Source organism: Sebastes fasciatus, chromosome 2 (genome assembly GCF_043250625.1).
Source record: "Sebastes fasciatus isolate fSebFas1 chromosome 2, fSebFas1.pri, whole genome shotgun sequence".
NCBI classification, from domain to species: Eukaryota; Metazoa; Chordata; class Actinopteri; order Perciformes; family Sebastidae; genus Sebastes; species Sebastes fasciatus.
The window spans coordinates 13,335,722-13,355,035 of record NC_133796.1 but is presented as its reverse complement, the minus strand read 5'-3'; the positions used below and the strand labels follow the sequence as shown (position 1 = coordinate 13,355,035).

At 43.2% G+C, this 19,314-nt stretch overlaps 1 long non-coding RNA gene across 3 annotated transcripts in view; it reads right to left on the bottom strand.

Annotated features, from left to right (window-relative positions):
• LOC141752409 (uncharacterized) overlaps positions 1-19,314 on the bottom strand; it is a 127,317-nt gene that overhangs the window by 58,232 nt on the left and 49,771 nt on the right. For all 3 annotated transcript variants that reach the window (XR_012590257.1, XR_012590259.1, XR_012590258.1), the window contains one exon: positions 18,458-18,567. This is a non-coding gene — a long non-coding RNA (uncharacterized LOC141752409). The remainder of the gene's footprint in view (positions 1-18,457; positions 18,568-19,314) is intronic.

Sequence of the window (19,314 nt, the reverse complement as noted above, 5' to 3'; positions counted from 1 at the left end):
TCCCTATGTAGATATGGGCTCATTCTAAGCTAAACCACAACAGTTCTCAGTTTCTGGTGATTATATACTAATGAAAACATAGTAATGAATTATATTCCATTTCTGCTATATAGATAGATCCCCGAAATGTTGGTGCTTACATCATTGAAAAAAATACATATTTAGAAATTCAGCAGCAACAGTTTTTATCGGAACTACTTTGAGGAAATACAGTAGATGTTGCTGTTGAATTTTTTACACCTGATTTAAAGATTCTGAGAAAAAACGCTGCTGAATTTCAAAATATATATTCCTTTTTAATGACGTAAGCACCAATCTTCATTCTTTAGGATTGGAGGCAGAAATCACAGACAGATATCCCAGGTCAAATTAAAACCAAAACTACCTGCAACACTATGACATTAGAGTTAAATGGGATAATATCTGTATAACATATGTGATTTGAGTGAACTGACCCTTTAACATATGCACAGTATCCAAATTAAAAAAATATTTCAGGGGGATCAAAACTTTGCACTGATGCAGAGGTGATTTTGAGTGCTCAGGGCTTTGTTATAATTCTTAAGGGAAATGTTAGATCAACTTCAGTCTGCGTCTGATAAAGACGGTGGACCACAGAGTGCATAATACAGATGCTTTCTTCACAATCGTTGGCCTGGGGCTGTTAGAAGAAAATGAGGGTGGAGCTCAGGAAATAACAGCTGACCCTCTCTGCTCTCCCCTTCCCCTTATACTCACTCACACTTACAGATACAGGCCTGTATCACCACACAGGACACACTGGCCTATATATGTGTGTGTGTGTGTGCTTTACCTGCCCACTTCATACAGGAGGTTTTCTTGTGCCCCTGATCCTTTCTCACTAAACTGTCTACGCGCTGCACTGTAATGACCTCCCACCTCCAAAGCACACACACACACATTCACTGCTAACAACACACAGACTGCCCTCCTGGTTGTGTTTCCTCTTCCTTTGCTTCGTAGCGGTTCCTCATTATGAAGACACAATGGGAAGCAGCAGCGTCTGCCTGGGCCAATAGCGCTAAGCATAAATAATGCAAGGTCAATGTCTCTCCTCTCTCCTTTTTCCCCAGGGGAGGGGGTGGGATCTAAAGCTCTGACACACCAGCAGGTCCCTTTCAGCCCATTTATAAGCTCTCTGTCCTCTCAACTTCCTCTCTTCTTCTTCGTCTTCTCATCTCTCCTCTCTGCTTCTCCCTTTTCTACCCTTCTCCCCTTCACTTTTTCCACCGTTTGTGTTCCTTCTCCTCTTCTCTTCCTTTGCCTTTTCTTTAAAGTTACCATTTGCAACCCCTTGTCCTCTCTTCCTCTGTTATCATCTGTCCTCTGTCTCTCTCTTATTCTCTATCCTTGTCCCCTTTCCTCCCCTTGTCTCTTTACCTCACCACTTCCCGTATTCCCATTGTCCTCTCATGCCCTCTCCTCATATGCTCCCTCATCTTTACTGCTACCTCTTCAACCTTCCTCCTCCCACTTTCATTCACTCTCTTTTCACTTTCTCTTCTTCATGTCCATCTTTCCTTCCTCCTCCATCTGTTTCTCTCTGTTGATTACTCTTTGCTCTCCTTGTTTTCAGAGAAGTACATCTTAGAAAGTGGAGGGGAAGGATGGGAGAAGAGGAGGAGGAGGAAGGGGGGTGAAAACAAGGCTCCCTAGAGCCAGAGGGACAGCTTATCCTTATCAGGCTTCAACCTGCTTATTAGATCCTCCAGGACACGCCACGCTCTTCACTTAAACAACACCACCTACCCCCTCCTCCTTCTCTCCCTCTCTCCTCTCTATTCTTTCTCTCTCCCTCCATCTAAGGCTTTTAATACTGCATCTCACAGCAGGGCTGGAGGAGAGGGAGGTTTAGACACATAGATAGGAGGTGAAAATGGGGCCTTGGCCTGGAACAGCGCTGTCACATTGTTTGCGTATTGTTTATGAAATCAGAGTCTTGAAGTGAACGTGTGAAAAAGCTATTATCATACCAATCCATTTGAGTCATTTCAATACTATCACGGGTCTACCTCTTTCACTTAGTGGCTCTGTGAATGTACGGTGCCTGTGTGAGTGTTTCAAGGATGGAGAGATGGAGGGGGAAAAGACGAAGGTAAGTGGTCTCCCAGAAGTCATTTTCTTCTTCTTCTTCTCCCGCACCGCAGGTCAAAGACAGTCAGGCCAGGAAGCCCCATCCTGCCCCTGAACCATCTGCCATGCCCCAGGAGCTGCCAGGATCTACCCCCACGGAGCCTGTGAGGCAGCAGTCCTGCTTATCCCCACACCCACCCACCCAGCATCCAGCACCCAGCACCCAGTCGCAGGAGGAAGCAGCCTGTCAGAGGGGATCTGTGTTTTAGAAAGGCAAAGACCGGAAAGCTCTCTATACAGTATCGCTTGTAGGCACACGTGGTAAAAACACAGTACAGATATACATCCACAAGCACATATTGTCCTGGTAACATTGTAATGATGGTTATCCCCAGTCAGCAAGTAAATAACAAAGGTAATTTCTGCACCGACGTCGAAGCCAAGCGAGAGGACTGCTTATCTGGATATGTGCGTGGGTCCATGCCATCCAGAGGCAAGAATAGAAGAGGGGCACATGGTGAGTGTTTCTTGGTTAGTAACTGTAGGCCAGCCCTCCCGCTGCCTGCCCCCAAACCCACAGAGACTTAGTTGAATGCCAGACCTCCATGTGGAGTCTTAAGATAGACCCACTCAGGCAGCAACAGCACAGAGTATCATATCTCTAAGATCCTTACCAAAGACAAGACCCCAACAAAGCGCCCATGCAGAGATTTACACCAGCCACTCTCAATGTAGAGGGGGCCTGACTGCGGACGTACCCTCGCACGCCATCCGATTAGTCGACATCCATCATATCCTGACGAGGGGGGACTCCCTCTGAAAATAAATGTATATTTAGGAGCCTCGCTGTGAGGAAGGGGGGGCGCGGGATCTTGTTACGACAGCCACTCCGGAGGCTAAAATTAATGGCTCTCAGGCCGTCACTGGAGTGACACCCAAGCCCTTGGAGAGCTATCAGCGAGCAGCAGCGGAGAATTCCACAGCTCGCCGCCACGTCCACACCAATTCTCACCGCCATGTCGAAGGCGTCTTAACAGCTGTCACTCACAAGGCAAGGCATGATGGGAGGTATGGGCGTCCACACATGCAAATTTTTTGCCAACAACATGACACCATCGTTACCAAGCAGGTTTTGACAGTATCTTCTTCATATAGCAACGATGCCAGATAAAGACGGCAATGATGATAATCATTAATTATTATAATTATGCCCTTAGTCTCAGCACTTAGAAGAAAATCACACTGAATGTGTAATGTGCTCAAACAATTACAGTCTTTGACAGAAGTATTTTCAAAGCAGACAGGAAAGAACATGATCTTTCAAGTACTCAACAACTCTAAGTGTACAGGGAATTCTTTGGAATAAACTCTTTTATAAACCTAATAGACATTTTAGCCGAGAGGTAAAACAACCCTGTGAGTTGATCTTTTTCTGAAAGGGGATCTTTTAACTCTGTCCAAGAGTTGAAACAGAACTCCTCTGGGAGCTTTAATACTTCCAAGTACAGTCGACACTTTGAATGTTTAAATGAAACACCTGAGTTTGTATTTCAAGAATACTTTTACAGTTTTAGTACATGTTTGTTTTATTTGTAATATTACTGATTACAGGTGAGTCTAAAGGCCCTGACACACCGAGCCGACGGTTGGCCATTCGCCAGTTTGGGGCCGCCTGTGAACGTCTGTCGGCCTAGTTTTTGCGATGTGTCCCGCACCGCCGGCTTTAGTCTGCCCGTGTCTGAGGTTTTTCGGCGGCGCCTCCCGTCGGTGAAAGAAATCGCTCTGATTGGCTGTTAAGCTTTAACAAATCAGTGCACAAGAACAGAAACGGAAGTGAGGAAAGCAAAAGGAAAGTCGAAGTCTCTTTTCATTTTTCATCTTAATCTCAACTGTTTATTCCAATACACAGATATTTTCACAGCGACATGGCCATCTGGAATGAAGTGGTGAGTGATAGTGGTGTGAAAATGGTCGACAGACGCCGCTTTGTTTCATGTACGTATCATAACAACGGTGTGTATATCCGCCGTCCTCGGTCTTTCAGTTTTCCTTTTTGAAGGACAAATACAGACTACCACCGCCTGCCGGTGTGGAGAGCTGGCTGTCGGCTTTAGTCTTTGCAGTGTGTTCAAATGCAACTTGTCAGCCAAGACAAAGGCGACGCAGCAGTCGGCCTTTATCGCCGCTAGTTCTTTGATGTCGGCTTGGTGTTTCTGGGCCTTAACAGTGGGGGGGGGGGGGGGGGGGGGTCTGACATGTTATGATATGTTACACTATACAGGCCTAACATAAAGAAATCTCTACACAAGGTTTTGTGTTGCATACAAAAGTGTCCCACACAAGCCAGCCGAGTGTCGGGAAATATAGGTTGAACACAAGTCCTTAGTGGAGAAAAGGGTGAAATGAGTGTGTTTTGCTCTTGTGGGATTTCTCCCTATTGATCACAAAGGATGGAATCACCACCACACCCCAAGGTGAGCCGAGATAACACTTGGATTCAATAACACACACACACCCTCTCTATCTCTCACAGACACACATACATCACCTGTTTCACACACACACAAATATATATATCTAATGTCTCTCTTTCTCTCTCCCTCACACACATGCTCGTGCCCCTGTAGGTGCAATAGACTCACACCATCAGATAGTGTTAAATGAGGAACTAATGACAGCTGACAGGAGACAGACCAATTAAACCTCATCAATTCCTGCCTTCCCTCTCTGAGCTGCCACCAAACAGCCCAATCAACAACTTGATCAGTCAGAAGGTGACACTACCACGAAATGGCCACACCAAATCACCTAACAACAGAGGCAGACTTATAGCCCTCCCCTCTCTCTGTATAGGAGGGGGCTTCATCCTTTGGTGGTTGTTAATGAACCTGCTTTTATGGGTCATCTAGATCCACTGGACCCAGTTAGACTGAGTCTTGAGTGGACTAGCTTTTAAGGGTGGGACTGAATAATATCCTATTCATAAAAAAATATATAGTAATAACAAAATATAAATCTATAAAGACGTTATATATCATTTAACAAACAGTTGTATAATTCACAATTCAGTTTTGTGGTATGGGAGCGTAATTTTTAGGAGACGGGGCTGTTATCAGACGGCTGCAAAGCGACCAGTAAAGGTCCCCTCCCTACCTCATAGTATTATAGTACACTGCGCACTGCTTTTGGAATATGTCCGAAATCATTCATGCATTCTCTACTCCCTACTCACTATCCAGGGAGTTCTATGTAGAGGACTATATAGTGAGTTCATCAGCAAAATGAAAAAACACTTTCGGACACTAGTCAGGTCTTTTTCTCGGCGCGGTTAATTACGTCATTGCTGTCGCACAATTAAAATGTGCCAGATCAACATCTGCTGGTAGACCATCCATAACAATGTATTTTTGTGTGTGATGAATACATATTGTAAGCTATTTTGTGGAGTTGTCTCTGAAATGCTCTGAGTGAATTTAAGTTCCCCTTGGTAAGCAGTGATGCAGCGTTATATCCAGGGCTTTTATTGTGAAAGGTCAGAATTAACGGCCATTGTGAACGTGGGGACTATAAGCGTATTTTCCAAAATTAATAAATACGAAGTACTTTGTGGCCGTTTGAGTTGTGATGCGCTGCTCTGCTAACATTAAATACATTATTTTCGCGCCACAACTCATGGATTTGTCTCAGTCGCGATGTTCTCTCTCCTCTCGTCCGTCTGCCATTTTTCTTTCAGTACAACTTCTTTTCACAATGTATTGTGGGATACTTTGAGTCCACAATATAGGGTATAATGATTCTCATTACGCATTCGGACAGCACTACAAAATGGCAATCTCACTGTATAGTCCACGATATAGTGAGTGAGTGATTTCGTACACAGTCTTGATGTCTTATTATGTTAATGTTAAGCTTTCAAACTATAGAGGCATCACTCAAACTGAACTTCCTGAATTGTATTTTCTCTCCCTACCTGTACCTGTAGTAACATATCCACATTTTAGTAGTTCCTTGTGTTTTTGTGTCTGAACGCCAGCTTCACTGGCACTACCAAGAACAATGAAAATTAAACATACAAAAATCCAAATATATCAAGAGAATATAGCATGTTTTAAGCATGATTTCTTGTGTATCCTGCTATAATCCCCAAATTGTATCCCTAAGTACAAACAATATCACCCCAAAAACCACAAACGGTGACCCCAATGCACACCAAACTGTGTTTGATGTCCCCATTCCTGACAAGTGGGCCTCCAAAGGACAATAAATCTGGATCTTTTGATCACAACATATGGGCCTCTAGCTGTCACAACTTTGACCACAAAAGTGAGCACCAGATACATCCACAGCCCCTTGAGGTGCATCCGGCACATTTCTCCTCCCGTATTGGAAATCAATGAGCAGCAAATTATTTATGGAAAATATACGCTGTGTTGAATTACTGTCGCTGGAGACCATGGGGGATTTATACAGGAGCCTGTGACCACACAAATCATGCACAGCCAGCACCTGCAAAGTGACAGGTGACTCACTCTGAGGCGCAGCAGATATGGATGTATGAGTCTGTGGGTGGTTGTCTGTGTATATAGAAATGCACAACTTCCATTTATAACTTAATTTCCTCTCCGAGGCCTGAACAATAACAAGAAAAAACTTGAGCAAAATCTATTACAATAGCCCTTTGTTTTCCATAAACTCTCCTGTGGCCACTGAAAGATGTGTTATCTTCCTCTGTTGACCCACTTAGGCCTCTGTTGATATATGTATTGATTGCATCCGTGGTGGCTGTCACAACAGAGGGTCACGATAAGAAGGGATGGAATAGCCCAATCAAGGCAGCACATACAGTATCCTCGCTTGGAAATGAATAGCTAAGATGAATATGTTCAAAAGAACAACATGTTGATAAAGTTTAAATCAGGTCAGGGAAAACTTTTTTAAAGTGTGATTTAGAGGGTAACATCTACAGATGCAGAAAACACATTATAAATGTTCAGATAGTAGGTCAGAACTTGTGAGATACAAAGGTTAAGACAAGCAGGAGCACGGGCCAAAGGGCAGAGAGGCCTGCACAAGCTGATTTACGACAGGCAAGGTGGAGGGCGCAGGATGCCCTGCTCTCTGTGATCACAGCTTCCGTGTTGTCGTCCTTTTTTCTTTTTTTTTCTTTCCCCGTTGGGACGCTTCCACCCCACAGGCCAAAACGGACATATCCATATACTTTCTCCCCTCTCCTCTCAGCTCGCTCCCACCCACCCCTACCTTGCTCGGAACTACATTTATCATGTTCCCACATTATAAATCACAATGGCTAAAGTGGGTCTGATAACTGTAGCATCACTGTCAAATGGTTGCTCCCCTAATCTGCCTGCCAGACAGCCCCACAGGCCTTCGGACCACCATGAATGTCCGCACTCTCCCTCTCCCTTAGCAGGGTACCACCGGGATACAGCGGGGAACATTTGCGTGGCTACTAATTCAGCTTTTAGCATAACTGGCTCTCGCAGATTTGACACTTCACATGGTAAAATATGAACACAGAGCCCCAAAAGCCCCCACAGGACCCTGACAGGGCGTTACATTGTCAAAACAGAGTTTCTGCCGCTACACAATCATCATTTCCAATTTCCTTCAGTCAGTCAAGATTGAAGAGAAAGTGGAAACACAACAATTACCCTCCCCATCGTGGGAAATCTATGTGACAAGCGCATGGAAATGTTTGTTTAAACCTGCCAGGGAAATCAGTGTTTATTCAACACACATGAGTTGCAAAAGCATACTTTGACATAACTTTACTAATTTACAGCGGACTGGTGTCAGGGTAACTGCAAAATACAGCAAATAAATATGCTAATGAAAGCAGCTTTAGTTGCAATATTGAAAGTCTCTGTGTGCTAACCAAAGTATGAATCACATATTCTGTACTATTTTTCCAAAGTACGTTTAATGGATAGATAAGCAGGTTCTACACCCTTAAATTTAAAAAATGCATCCCTTGTGGCCACAACTTCCACAATGCTAAAATGTACAGATATAAAAATAGTAAGGTAGCAAGTGTTGTCGTTTACATGAATTATGAGTGTAAAGATCACTGGTTGAAGCCCTGACTACACAAACAGGATGTGTCATGGAGGACACATGGGGGTCTTCCAGCATGGGGAGCTTCCCCCTCACAGCTTCTGTAGGCAGATTTATCATCCAGAGGTTAAGGGTGGGACACCGGCAGAGGAGAGGGAGCTTCAGCGTCGGACGGGGGCGGCAGGCTACGAGCAGGCAAGTTTGCTTTTACGTGTTTTCTTTTCTTCCCCTTTGAAAAACAACGGAGGGAGGGCGGGGGTTTGCAGGTTGCTTACCGAGGGCCTAAGTCCATAAAGCTGTGAGGAGAGAGCTGCAGCCACATGTCTGAGGAGTAATGCGATCCCAAGGGGCTGACCACTGTTAACTTTTATTACTGTAAATACTCCCTGTTCGCTTCTGTCCTGTCTCACACAACCCCTGGCTACTTTTATGTGCGGCTTGTGTTTGATTAACCTCCGCGATACACTCAAGGCCCATTTGTACGCGCCCGGCGTAGACATAAACGGGCACAAAATGCACCGCCGTAAAGTAGGTATAAGCCTGTAGAGAGACGGACATAAATATGGTGTCAGGAAAGGTTACAAAAACATAAGTCCTGTATCAACAGAGTTCCATTTGTTTCATTGCTAACACTGTGATGTATACGTCTCTACAGAGCACACTGGGACAGAAAAAGGTTAATCACCTGTACATACACAAAAACCTGTAACATATAAAGAGACATACTGTACACAAGAATAAACACGCACATGCAACCACACTGGAAATAAAAGCCATTGGCTAATTGAAGGTTTAGCACAACAGAAGCTGTTCTGGAAGTTTATTTATGGAGAGTCTAGCAGGAGATGTACATACAGACAGACAGTCAGACAGACAGACAGGGCTGTGTGGGGGAGATCAGTGAGGTAGAGAGCCCTGATTGATAAACTCCCTATCTGGCTATTTACGATCTGGCTGCAGAAGAGGCAGGCTTCGCCAGACAGAAAAGCAATTAATCTGCAAACGAGCTGGGGAACAGCCGGCCTGAGCATTGGAGCCTCCTACCAGCGTCGCTCTGGAGGGGAGATAAGGCTGCAGACGGCTATTTATTGTACATTTTAATTAAGTGCTTGTTAACGCTAGTTATCTTAACAGTCACAAAATTACCGTTGTAATGCATTTAGTTTGAGGAAAAATGGAGAGGGCTGGAGCACTTTATGAAAGCTGGCACAGCTTGCCTTCATTTGAAATCACAGGATAAATTCAGAGGAGGCGGATGCCACAATGATCTAAGCTCAGGCACTAATGGTTATTTAATATGGCCATCAGCGGTCCCAAGTCCCCAGCATACGGCACTCGCACAATAGCCTCCAAACCCTCTTTAACACTTATTTGAGATGACAGGAAAAATGAAACCGTTTGTGCTTTCAATGGAAAAGCAATCATTGGTACATTATACTCCGCTTGCCCTATCATGCTAATGCCGGGTAAAAATGTCACCAAATGTATTTAAAGGGCTGATGGAGTGTTGCCGTTTGATTCCTGCTGCCTGCCTGATTAATAAAAACCTTCAATTTGTATGTAAATGCAACCTGGGGCTCATATCATCTGCACACCTGCACCTGGAGAAAAATAATAAACTCAAGTTTAATGTGGCAATTATGAGAGTTTATGGGGATTGTGGGGAAGAGGGGCGGCAGAGGAGAGGCTGGCTTGATGAGAGGGCTCTCAGAGGGGAGTGGGCCGACCCGGACCAGCCCGCTACAGGAATGACCTGATGCACAAATATAACCCCGGCTCGCAGAGCTTACCACAACATGTACGCCTCCACAGCGCAGGCTGGTAGTAGGGATTACGGCAGTTCACTGATGTTTTGTTAAAAACAGTTATTGCTTTGTTTTGCATTATTATCTGGTACTATATTGGACAAATATTGTAATTTAGTTGCAAATTTAAATTGCAAAGCACAATAATACAAAATAATACTTTTGATTAGGGCTGTCCATTGATTATAATATTTAATCGCGATTAATGACACATTTTTTATCTGTTCAAAATGTACCTTAAAAGGAGATTTGTCAAGTATTTAATACTCATATATGCTTGCTTTATGTAAATTTATATATATATTTATTATTGACAACTTTACAAATACAAAACAATGACCAGAAACCCTCACAGGTACTGCATTTAGCATAAATAATATGCTCAAATCAGAACATGGCAAACTCAAACCCAACAGGCAACAACAGCTGTCAGTGTGTCAGTGTGCTGACTTGACTATGACTTGCCCCAAACTGCATGTGATTATCATAAAGTGGGCATGTCTGTAAAGAGGAGACTCGTAGGCACCTATAGAACCCATTTTTATTAATAAATCTTGAGGTCAGAGGTCAAGGGACCCCTTTGAAAATGGCCATGACAGTTTTTTCTCACCAAAATTAATCGCAAGTTTGTTGCGTTTATTTAACCTCCTTCGCGACGAGCTAGTATGACATGATTGGTACCAATTTATTCCTTAGGTTTTCTAGTTTCGTATGATGAGTATCCAGTATATTCACTCTAGCTTTAAAACTGAGCCCGGTACAACTTCCAGAAGATCAATAGAGTTAATGCGTTAAAGACATCAGTGGCGTTAAAACGAATTTGCATTAACGCGTTAGTATCGCGTTAACTTTGACAGCCGTACTTTTGATATATTGTTTCTTTAAATTTTCTGCTGGGTTCTGTACACAATATCCTCATGTCTGTATAGTCTTGTAAGTACTTGCATTGTGCTCTTGTCAACAGAATTATCACCATGTCACAACGCTTAGCATTTAAAAGAAACATGCCTGGGCCTATTATCATTCAGCATGTAAATGGTATTGACCTTACGTCAAGCTGGCCGTACCCACTCTACCCCTGGTAATTGATTTGTGTATTGTGTTGTGCTTTTTTTCTTTTCTCTTACATTACACATTCTCAGCCTCACGCCCTACTTCCTCAAAGAACAAAGTGAGAGTGTATTGACTAAATGTGAGAGGAGTAAAGATTACAGAGCAAAGATTAAAGGTGGGTCTACTGTTGACTGAGCTTGCCGGGGTGGCAGCATGCGGCTTTCACCCACACACTGGGACTTTGAAGCCGGCTCTATCCTCCCTCCTTCACCGGGGCTCAGTGCTAACGTGTCTCACCTTGCCCACTGTAACCTGTCAGGATCAGCACTCCTCAAGCGCAGGAAGACAGAGGAGAGGAGAGGACCTGCTGAATATTTTGACACAACCAACCCTCTTTGTTTCAGACAACTCAACGGAGATCGGACCAAAACAATAACAGTATTCACAAACTGATGCAACTATCAGTCAGACAGAGAAAGAAATCAGTGGCGATTTTAGACTGTTTTTTGGGGTGCTTAAGCACACCTAAATTACATGTCAGCACCCCTAAAAATACTAAAATATCTAAGGAATTCATTGGTACCAACCATGTCATGCTAGCTTGCCAGGAAAGAGGCTAAATAACAATCCAAATTTAGGCAAAATTTTGGCGAGGAAAAACTGGCATGGCCATTTTCAAAGGAGTCCCTTGACCTCTGACCTCAAGATATGTGAATGAAAATTGGTTCTATGGGTACCCACGAGTCTCCCCTTTACAGACATGCCCACTTTATGATAATCACATACAGTTTGGGGCAAAAACCACGCAGTCTTTTGCACCCCAAAATTGCTGCAACAACTTATGAGAGAACAGAACATTGGAATGGCCATCATATACTTTCATCATCATGTTCTCAGCCCTTATACACTTTCACAATTTTTATATATATATATATATGTATATAGGGCTGCACGGTGGTGCAGTGGTTAGCACTGGCGCCTCACAGCTAGAGGGTTGCAGGTTCAAATCCGGCTTGGGACCCTTCTGTGTGGAGTTTGCATGTTCTCCCCGTGTTAGCGTGGGTTTTCTCCGGGTACTCCGGTTTCCTCCCACAGTCCAAAGACATGCAGGTTAGGTTAATTGTGGACTCTAAATTGCCCGTAGGTGTGAGTGTGAGCGTGAATGGTTGTCTGTCTCTATGTGTCAGCCCTGCGATGGACTGGCGACCTGTCCAGGGTGTACCCTGCCTTCGCCCAATGTCGGCTGGGATCGGCTCCAGCCCCCCCGCGACCCCTAACGGGATAAGCGGTTGCAGATGGATGGATATATATGTATATATATATATAGACATATATGTCTATATATATATACTGCTGACCTGCTATCTCCCCTACAGACCTCCTGAATGTTCTGACAGAGAACGTTGGGTCGAATTGGTTGTTATTACCACAAATATACAGAAGGTTCTAACGGGATAACATTAATACAGGAAATTAAGTGTTTGATTCTCAAAATTTCCTGGGGGAGGACCCCCAGACCACCTACTTAATATGTCTCCGCCCAATGTTGAAACAAAACCTACACCTTTGACTGTACACGTCACATTTCTCATTAGGGGCTGAGCCCCCCTAAAGGTCTGATCCTACAGTAACCCCTGAAAGAAATGAACAAAAGGGGCTGAAATGATGTGCAAGGACTCTGCAGCATATTAAAACATTGACATCTATTAATTGCCCTTTCCATAGATGATTCGTAATTGCATTATAAACCCTGGTTTGGCAGCCCCAGCTTTGCAGTAACCTCACTACTACTGAAGATGTGTGATACAACCCCACACAGCACACACAGGAAAATGACAAAGACCGTGCAAGAAAAGAAAGAAGGTGAATACAGTGATTTGGAAGAGTGTCAAAAACTTCTGTGGTCTGTATTATGTGGGTGAGTAGACTGGAGCGATGCGGTGAGACGGTGATAATAGTTATCTGCCGAGATGATCTGCTCGGGCATGATAATAGCGCTACAGTGGTGCGACTGTGAATCAGTACCTTGATAGAGCAGAAGATGTGGGCCCTTCTCTCTCAACTCGGCGTAGGAAAAAAAAAAATCCCCACCTGCCTAATGGCTTTAGACAGCAGCCATTCGGCCCTGCTAATCTTCCGTCTCTCTGAAAATAACTTTTTGTGCTGTATGAAGATTGGATTTTACAGATCACAACGGCAAGGCAATGCATTCACTCAGCTGTACTTCTCATGAGAAACGTATCGTGATCTCTAATAATATTCTGTATACGGCTTCAGCCAAGCGCTACCTTTAAATGCGATGCCGTATTAATATTAATATTTATGGACTGTGGAGGAGCGCAAGCCGTCTGAGGGGTACGGGCAGAACAAACTTCCATTAATTCCTATGGAGGGGAAAGTCCAAATTAATTTCTATTCACATTTTAATGCCTTTATGCTAATGCCGGTTCAGAGGGAAAGGACGGCGAACCCACAAGAGGAGGAGGGTTAAAGTTGACTTCTGCACCTGAGAAATCTCACTTCACACAGGGAAATTGGCTAAAAGAGCTTATATGGCAGCTACCATTTACAGGATTCACACACTGTATCAGGCCAATATTTGATTCCAAAGTACGCAAAGATTGCAGCTGTTCTTTAAGGTTTCTACATTACTACATACAGCTGATAATGTCTCAACACAATCTAAATATACTGTACATAAAACTTTCAACAGTTAAAGGATTATTACATTTTATTTAAACTTGGGTCTTATTTTGGCAGTTTTTGCCAATATTTCTATCAGTTTAATACATTGCTGAGGTATGGGAACATGGCAAACACATCCAAAGATGCAAGACATGACACAGATAATCAAAAACATGTTAACTGGAGGTTAAATCAAAAGTGATCACACATTGATGTATATGTGTACAACTACTTCCCCGAGCGATTAATATTGACTGCGGATGGGTTTACAATGTAGTTCATGGAAAGCCCAGTGCGTCTCATACCGACACTAAAGGGTCGGTATTTGACGCCCTGGGAATGAGAACGGTCTGGCCATAGAGAATGAAGGCTTACATAATATGGTGAATACAATGGAGCCTCGTTTTTATACTATGACAGTTTTGCTAAAAATTGTTTTTTTTGACAACAGCCGCTGCTGCCATTTTGGACAGAAAACGCTAATAATATTTATAATATTTTATTGTTCAACACAGGCCATTTCGGTCGAATATGACAATACAATAGAAATAACTTTGTTTTATTTTTGTATGGCACTTTTTAGACGGATGTTTTACTGGCGTCCGGTAGTCGCTTTCAGTCCAAAATGGCTGAAGCATAGCTTTTCTGCTGGGCGCTGATGTTGCAATGGAACAAACAATTGACTTTCACTTCTTGGCAATATCCGTTCTTTGGTACTATGTTGTTATTACCAACAGCAATGGTGGCCAAAACTAGAAAAATAAGATTGGAAATACCCTTTAAGTTGGAATGAACCTATCCTAACAAATGATGTGTTATCACCAAAACACACATCCAAAGCAGAAACAATTGCTAGACCACATCTGCCTCGATCTTCATCTGATCAGGAATTCCAAGTGAACTCCCCTCTGTCCCCACGGGGAAAATCCAAATCTATCCGTTCTGGTTTGTCTGGACTGGTTAATGTGGTGCTGAGCTGAGGCAAACACAAATAGATTGCACTGGTAGCAATTGAGCCCCCCCCCTTCCACCCCACTGTGTTACAGCTGTTATCATTACATATTTACTTGGAGGACAAGCGCGTGCTCCCTCCAGATAGGCCCCTATCAGTACATGTCTATGTTGTGACACCTGGAGGGTAATTGTCATTAATTGCACTCATTTGGGCGGCAGGTCAGGGCAAGTGAAGCGCAGGTGTTTGGGACGAAACATGATTATTCCCATCCAAAGAACGGGAGGCTGGGAAAAGAATGATTTTGCCATTGCGGAAGGCCCCGCACATAACGACTGTCCATTTTTCTGGTTTTATCACGCATTAGTGGGTAATTGGGGCTCAAAAAAAAAAAAAGTGGGAAGAATGTCATCATCATTATTCCCTCCTTTACTCCATTTCCTCCATTCAGAGAGGAGATGGAGCACTCTATCAGTTTAGAACGGGCAAATCTAAAACGCTAAGATGACTGCAGTGACTGGACAATCAAAGCAGCAGCCGCTTAACTGTTATACAACACATCACACCAATGGGGGGGCGACAGTTCCCGTACCAAATTGTCTATTAGAAATGAGATTTTAATAACATGACATTCCACTATTAACTTGTATCCAATGTCATCATTTGGAAAAAGTAATTTTCTCTGAAAAAAAACACCCAATAAACAAACAAAAAGCTTTTAATCTAGAAGAATCACCTCTCCTGGAGGGAGGTGTTACCAAAATGGCACCCAAGTGGATCTTAAGAGAGACATTGGTGTCAGCAGAATTTATGAGACCCATATCCATGGTTCAAATGAGTTTAATTGAAAAGCGAAGACCTTAAAACACCAGTCCTTTATCTCCTAGCCATTCATCTGTTTGACTCTATCATTATCGGATTACCTTGTTATCAAGCTATATCATGACTCAGCTGCTCAGTATGTAAAGCAATTACCAGACATCGTGTTCGTGTCTGCATGCCCAATCAGTACGCATTAAAAGCTAGTCTCTCCATTGACTGCAGTTGTATTGAAGCGCACAACATATATTTTTCACAGTGTTCTTCTTCTTCTACACTTCGAAGTTCAGTCTTTCCTCCCCTGCTGTTGCCGTTCATCTGCATTTACCCTGAGACTGACATGAGTGTGACACTGACGCACACTCCTTAGGCTGTGATGTTTTCTTTTTTTTCTTAAGATGAAAACAACAAAAGAGCCATTTAAGACTCAAAACTACAACTGAGCCTGTCACTGTGAGTGCGTGTCAGTGTGTGTGTGTGTGTGTACCCCACATGGGCGGAGTGCAGACACCAGGCGCAAACATCCTCAATCTGTCCTAATAGCACAGCAGTATACAAAGCGCAGACTTCAAATATAACAACCAAGCAACATTCCCTCATAAAAACACTGTTTACCGTCGCTATGATAATTTACCCAGTAACATGTGCCCTCCACAAGAGCAAACACCAAGGGATGCCAATGCGTGTGTGTGTGTGTTGGCTGACAAAAATACACAGCAGCAGCTGGGCCCCATGTTTGCAGGCCTGCCCTCCATACTCCGTAGCTCGACGTGGAGGTACACTGTGACTTCGAGACTAGTTAGTGAGAGGAGGAGACCGAGGGTGGGCCTGAACTTGTGTATGCAGGTGTTTGCGACAAATGAGATGTTAATCACCTCCTTCGGCATGGAATTTTCACCCAAATGTATATGCCTTTTTGACTAACAGTGTTGCTGTTTATTGTAAGATTCCAATGTATTTTTCAGATGCAAGGATTTGGCTTAAATAGCCATATAAACTGGATAATCTTTGCTCTATATTTAGAAAATTGAACAGAACAAAAATAGATTATTTTGTCTTGTAAAATACAGAACAACTAACAGCAGGGTTTTACATTACCCATGGCCCATCAAAAGAGTTACTCTGTGGCAACCAAATATCCACTGTAGGTGGCCCTCTGTGGCCACCAAGTTTTATCAGGTCTCTTGAAAATGAGACTGTCTCAATGAGATTACGGTGTATGTGTGTCCTAACTGAATGCAACGCGAGAAAACAACAGCAACAAAATCAGTTTGATTGCATTGTTTTCTATTTGAGTGTCCTAACTGGCCGCGAGTGACGCAATACTGCAGCGCGACTGATCTTTTGTCAGACGTCTTGTTTCTATTTATTCCTGTCGATCGCTTTGAAAGTGCTGCATTGGACAAGGAGCGGCTCATTCATGAAGTTGAATTGAGGACATGAATGCTTTCCTGTCGTATAGGAGTATAAGTATAAGATTTCACTTTGCTAGGCCTAATATATATTTTAAATAACGTCCGACTTTGATTCTCACAAAGCATCATTTTGGTCACATGAGGTTAGCACGGGTTACCATGGTTACATGTCTCCAACCAGCAAAGAGGGTCTCAGGAAGTGACAATGTAAATTACAGCTCAGTGCATCCGAAAAGATACATACTACGGTTTATTCACACAAAAGTATGTTAAACAATAGTACACTTATTGAGTATGTAGTGAATAGTATGAGACTTCGGACAAAGCCTGTATCTTTTGTAGTGTGTGCACTAAGAGACTGTGAGAGAACAAAGAACTTGTGTTTTCAATTTAAAATAAATAACAAGGCAAAAGTGAGCATAGCTCACATACCCCCGCTTACTGCTTGACCCCTGCTAAAGTAGGGCCAATGGTTTTGCCCTTTTGGAAAAATGTCAAAGACTTAAAGCACCCTGGACTTCTAACCCCCAAAAGGCACAACTAGACCACACTGTCAACCATCATACCAATTTTGAGGTTCCTAAGTTAAAGAGTTTCCAAGTTCTGCTCCGGAAATGAAAATTAAGTGGGAAACAAATCACAGTTTTTGGCCAAAATTTCAAAGATTTTGGGCACCCTGGCCTTCTTACTCCAAAAAGGCACAATTAAACCACACTGTCAACCTTCATACCAAATTTGAAGTTCCTTAGTTTAATAGTTTTCGAGTTCTGCTCCGGAAACGAAAGTGACACGCGGACGGACAGAAGCACGGAAGGACTGACACGCGGAGCGCTATATATCCCTGACTATGTTGTCGTTGTACATATTTTCATTCTGTTAATGTCACAGTTAAGGAAGGCTGTGCTAAGTTGCGTTAATTTGCCTTTTCTATATTGTTTTTAGATACGTTTACATTTGGGCCACCAAAAATGCACTTTGGCTACCACATTTAGGGGCTGCGGTGCCAGTGCTTAAAAATATGAGTGTCTATCCCTGCAACACCATCAACATTTATATTTTACAGATGATGTGATGATCTATTCTAGGTCAGCCTGACATAAAAAAAACAAAAAACTCAAAACCCCCAAATAAGAGTTTTGCTCTCATGCCAGATATCATTGTGTCTGAGTAGATGTCACATAAGCCATACCCCATTTGTGTCCAATACCTGCTGCACATCTCCCTTCTGTCCACCTGAGCTGTGGAGACTAATAAGGGGGGACCTGAGGCTGGTAGTGCCAGAGCCCGCTTGCCAAAGCCTCAGAGAAAGACAGATGGCACGTGGAAATCAATAACCTCACACAACATCACCCATTTTGTGAACAAATGAATCTGCTTTGACAGTGTGTGTATGAGCGATCGGGTGACCTGCTCTCTTCCTATCTGAACATCCTCCCCTCCCCTCCCCAAGCGCACTGTTATTTATGGCAGTTGGGCCCTGCGCTCCTGTGTGCTTTGATGTTTAATTCAAGGACCCACAACCAGGCAGGGAGGAGAGCGTGGGTGTGTTGGGAACTCACCGGGGCTCAGGAGCTCAGGAACTCTGATTTCCTACAAATATTCCCCGTGTTGCTCGCACTGGTCTCTGTCTCTGTGACTGCTGAGGAGTCACTCCATACAGAGCCTGCATCTGTGGGGAAGATTGTGGATTGTTAGTTACATTGACCAGACTGAGGTCAATGCCATCAAAACTTTTTAATGCATCTTGTGAACATGACATTCTTGGAGGTGTTCTTGATCAACATAGTCTCACAGCTTTGATGATAGTGAAATAGTCACGAAATGTAATCTATTTGATTTATGTACATAGACACAAATTTCCCCTTTTTTGTGACTTTCAACAACATATGTTTTGTGCTTTTTCCTATGAATGTCGAGATACATGTGACGCTCGTGTCAATTTCCACTCCAGTCTTTTCAACATAAAACTACTTAGTTAGGGTTAGAAATAGATCGACTTGGTTAGGTTTAGGCAACAAAACTACTTAGTTAGGTTTAGGAAAAGATCACGGTTTGGGTTTAAATAACACCGGAAGTGTCATAACTTAAGTACGGAAGTTACTTGACAAACACTACTTAGTTAGGTTTAGGAAAAGATTGTGGTTTGGCTTAAAGTAACTCCGTCAGTGCCGTAACTTAAGTGCGGAAGTTACGTTACAAATAAATCAACATTGACTGCTTGTTTCACACGGTACATGCTCACCGGTCTCCTTGCTGAAAGTCTTTCCATCTCTCACCCACCCCGACCTCCTCCCTATGCAATGTTTGCCACTCTTAATACTTCCCGGTTCACAATTAGGCAAATTACATTCAAACTGATTTTGTGCTGAACATCACGAAAAAAAAATTGAAATTCGTGTCTATGTACACAAATCAG